The sequence below is a fragment of the Callorhinus ursinus genome, unplaced genomic scaffold, assembly GCF_003265705.2.
Source record: "Callorhinus ursinus isolate GAN/ISIS: 27379988/994484 unplaced genomic scaffold, GSC_fseal_2.0 scaffold2, whole genome shotgun sequence".
NCBI classification, from domain to species: Eukaryota; Metazoa; Chordata; class Mammalia; order Carnivora; family Otariidae; genus Callorhinus; species Callorhinus ursinus.
The window spans coordinates 40,087,261-40,092,227 of record NW_027397064.1 but is presented as its reverse complement, the minus strand read 5'-3'; the positions used below and the strand labels follow the sequence as shown (position 1 = coordinate 40,092,227).

The following is a 4,967-nucleotide window of genomic DNA, read 5'->3' as shown; positions in this document are numbered from 1 at the left end:
CCCCAATGTGGTACTGGATATTTAAATGTTTCCATTGTTTTATTATTTCCATATCTTAAATTATTTCATCAATCAAGATACCCAAAGCAGACTATTATATAAAAGAGTTATGAATATGTTTAAAGCCCTTGATATAAATTGGCAAATTGCTTTCCAGTAAAGGTATACCAATTACACTCCAACTGGTGATAATTGTGCCGTGTCAGACTTACATGCTTTGAGTCTCAGTAGATGAAAGGGTTTTGTATTTAGCATGTGGATTTAAATTTCTCAATTTTTATTTCATATCATGGATTTTTATAAGAATAAATATATTATTTCATAAAAGTAAATAAACATGCTTTCAGAAGTTGAGGTTGGGCTACTTGAAAATCTGTATCTTTTCTCTATTTTTTGTTTGTTTGTTTGTTTGTTCTGAAAGATAACCTTTTATTACTTTTATGTACAGAAAATTCAACAGCAACCACTCAGCCCAGTTTGGTGTCCAGTTCTTTAGACTTTGCCCTTTCCAACTTGACAATGTGAGCCATAGACTTTGGACCCAGGATGTTGCCTCCCCAGTGACAGTGGATTTCATCATATCTGTCAGTCATTGGTCCTGATAGCTTCCATCTGCTTAGCCAGAGCTCCTTTGTCTTCTGAGTTAACCTGTATGAAGGTGACAGTGGTGCAGGTCTTCCTGTGGACCAGATGCTCCAGCCTGGCCTTCCCCTTGATAATGCAGTAGGGTACCCCCATCTATGACACAGGGCAGGTAGGAAGACAGCCAGCTCAGTGGGATCCACAGCATGTGCAATCACTACCATCTGAGCCTTCCTGTTTTCCACCAAGGTGGTGACAGTATTAACGCCAGCTTGAAGGAGAGGCAACCTCTTAGTGGGGACATCCCCTTTGCTGGCAGCTTTCTTTTCAGCCTGAGCCAACCAACTCTGCTTCTTCTCTTGCTTTGTCTCTGGTCTGTATTTGTGGGCCAACTTAAGCAGTTGAATAGCTGTTTGGCGGTCTAAGGCCTGGGTGAATTGGTTAATCACAGAAGGTATTTTATTTATTTTATTTTATTTATTTTTTTGATGGCATGATGCACAATTCATTGTTTTTGTATAACACCCAGTGCTCCATGCAGTACGTGCCCTCCTTAATACCCATCACCAGGCTAACCCATCCCCGCACCCCCTCCCCCCTAAAACCCTCAGATTGTTTCTCAGAGTCCACAGTCTCTCATGGTTCATCTCTCCCTCTGATTCCCCACCTTCATTTTTCCCTTCCTTCTCCTGATGTCCTCCATGCTATCCCTTATGATCCACAAACAAGTGAAACCATATGATAATTGACTTTCTCTGCTTGACTTATTTCACTTAGCATAATCTCCTCCAGTCCCATCTGTGTTGATGTAAAAGTTGGGTATTCATCCTTTCTGATGGCTGAGTTATATTCCACTGTATATATGGACCACATCTTGTTTATCCATTCATCTGCTGAAGGGCATTTTGGCTCTTTCCACAGTTTGGCTATTGCAGACATTGCTGCTATGAACAGTGGGGTGCATATGGCCCTTCTTTTCACTACATCTGTGTCTTTGGGGTAAATACCCAGGAGTGCAATTGCTGGGTCATAGGGTAGTTCTATTTTTAAGTTTTTGAGGCACCTCCACACTGTTTTCCAAAGTGGCTGTACCAACTTGCATTCCCACCAACAGTGTAAGAGGGTTCCCCTTTCTCCACAACCTCTCCAACATTTGATGTTTCTTGCCTTGTCAATGTTTGCCATTCTCACTGGTGTAAGGTGGTATCTCAATGTGGTTTGGATTTGAATTTCCCTGATGGCTAATGATGATGAACATTTTTTCATGTGTCTGTTAGCCATTTGTATGTCTTCTTCAGAGAAGTCTCTGTTCATGTCTTCTGTCCATTTTTTTACTTGATTATATATTTTTAATATTAGACTCTACTTATTGATTTCTCAAATGAAGCTTTTTTCTTCATCTGGTAGTTTTTGATTTTTATAACAGTGTACCAGAGTAAGTGTACCTTGACAGAAAGAAAAAAAAAAAAACACTATGTTTTATCTTCTATTATAGTTCTAATGTTCTCATTAACACTTTGTACAAGACAGTTATGGCTTAGTACATTGAATGGAGAAAAATCCTGTGGAATATATAACTATAGTACAGTATAAAATAAGTTGAAGGAGTAATCTGTAGTTCCAAAATATGAAATCTACATTAGAAGACTAAATGACAAAAATGAAAGGCAAGATGCTCTGGATAACTTGGTGCTAAAAATGACTCCCAGAATTTGCTTCATTTAATTTTTTTATAACCTACTGACAAGAATGATATATTACTTATTATTTTAAAAGATTCTTCAATAAACCAGAAAAGTGATGAAATGCTCTTTTGACCCTAGACTCAGAAATAATTATGATTATCTGCACTATTTAGCTTGAAAAGAATCAGACACTGTTCATGGTCTGTTACTTCTACTATGATATTTGATAATCTATACATACAAGTCATTGAAGGTCACTCAACCTAAGTCCTAAATGGACTTAGTCTTAAATGAATAGTCAAGCATATATGCTACTTTTCTATTACCCACCTGGCTTAAAACTACTTAAGTATGAATTTTTGAATCATGAACACATTAATTTTATCTGCCATTGATAAAGCTTAAAAGAATTCAGTTATTTTGGACTTGTAAATATACTTTATTGAATAGAATATTAGAATGGAAAATATATAGATATTTCACACTATAGATGTTTGCTATCAAATGAAGCTAGGATCATAATTTATATTAAGTGCAATGTGTTCTGTTACCTCGTTTTGGGAAAGCAATATGCCATGGTTGTGAAAATAATAGAAATTTTCCTGTGGTTTCCATAGCACTAATGTGGATGTTTAAAAATGTGAAAACAGACCATTTTGAAATATATAAGCATATGCTTACACATGGATTTGCAAAAACTGTATTATATAACCTTATTAAGGAAGTTCTAAAATAACAATTTTACCTATTCAACCCACAATTATCTTTGGTCCTATGGAATCTGTTTCCCTGTTATTTTCTATAATTCATCTAGTTCCTCACTGCTAACAACAGCATGAAAGTTAAAAACTGCATCTCCAGATTCTGTGGTTACTGTAGGATTTTACACTGTGTTTATTACATTTCAGTATGTCAGATCTTTATTTCATTTCCAATCGAGGGAGAACTCATGGTAAATTTTCCATTGTGGACACATTTTATTTCATTTTATTTTATTTTTTAATATGTGCATTTTTTTCTCCCAAGATTTTATTTAAATTCTAGTTAACATATAGTGTAGTATTGGTTTCAGGAGTAGAATTTAGTAATTCATCATTTACATACAACACCCAGTGCTCATCACAAGTGCCCTCCTTAATGCACATCACCCATTTAACCCATCTCCCCACCCAGATCCCCTCCAGCAACCCTTAGTTTGTCTTCTATAGTTGAGAGTCTCTTATGGTTTGCCTCCTTCTCTGTTTTTCTCTTATTTTATTTTTTGTCCCCTCCCATATGTCACCTATTTTATTTCTTAAATTCTACATATGAGTGAAATCAAATGGTATTTGTCTTTCTCTGACTGACTTATTTTGCTTAGTATAATACATCCTAGCTCCATCCACATTGTTGCAAATGGCAAGATTTCATTCTTTTTGGTGGCCGAGTAATATTCCTATATATATTCCTATATATAGGAATATATATATGTGTGTGTGTGTATACATACACACACACACACATACTGCATCTTTTTCCATTCATCACATTGTGGACACATTTTAATTGACACTAGTAGAAAGAGGTGGTGATGAGTGTGGTATATGCATGTTTTAAATATCAAGTACAAATAAAACAACCATTTCCTATCATCCATATATCTAGGCTCAGGCAATTGTGTCTTATAACATTCTCCAAATGAATGGAATGAAGCAAAAGACACTATACATCAGGATATTCAAACCTAAGCACCAAAATTATCTCCTGTGATCTATTTTCATTTAGTAACGTATCAATAATGAGTTGGATCATTTCCCAATTCTTAGTTACCAAGTGGGGATATAATTTAATCAATAGATTGTGGATAGGAAAAGTAGCTTTAAGACAAAAGAGAGATTTTACTTTAACCCCCAGCTGGATGTAATAAATGGTCAACAAGAAAGCTCTTGACCACCATTGTGATTAGATATATACGTAAAATACATAGAAATGTGCCTGGCACATAATAAACTCCCATGCATGTTAATCATTATTCAAATATGAGTTATATGTGGTTTTGGTGTTTTCACTGAGATAACATTGAGAGTCCCAGATATAATATAAAATTAGAGATAAGCCTATGAAGAAACTGATGATTTTCTTAATAAGAGGCAAGGCTAGTGAGAAAAAGTATTGAGTCACTCAAGAGCCTTTTAAGACTGAGAATTTATATATGTACTTGATTCATTGAACCTTTCAGGGTAAGGTTTTCCAAGTAATAATGCTTTTTGATGAACTTCCAAGGTATTGATCTATGCACTTTTGCAAGAAAAATGAAATAAAATTTTATGTCCTCATTTTGAGACCAGGTGGAGATTGGGAAGGCAGAAAATGTGATATGTGTCACAGTATTTCATGAAAGCAGAATTACAATTGGCAGAGGATACTATGCCAAAAACAAAAATTTACGACAGTTAAGGTAAACAAATATGTTTGACCAGTTGACTCATAGATGAGTCAGTAGTCTTTAGGTACAGCATGAATTTTGGACCAATCAAAACTTACATTTTTATGCCATTAGAAAATAACATGGCAAATGGCACTGAAAATCAATGAAATTAAAAAATATTTTTAAGTGGAAGAAAATATCTTTCCTTTTTAGTTTCATTTTAAACCTAAAATATATTAAAAATTCCACATACTCGGGGAAAAACAAAAACTAATGTATTCATTTGAACTAAA

General features: G+C 34.9%; 1 pseudogene; it reads right to left on the bottom strand.

The window, feature by feature from the left end:
* Positions 1-467: 467 nt before the first annotated feature.
* On the bottom strand, positions 468-1,040 carry LOC112807766 (large ribosomal subunit protein eL8-like; annotated as a pseudogene).
* Positions 1,041-4,967: the final 3,927 nt, after the last annotated feature.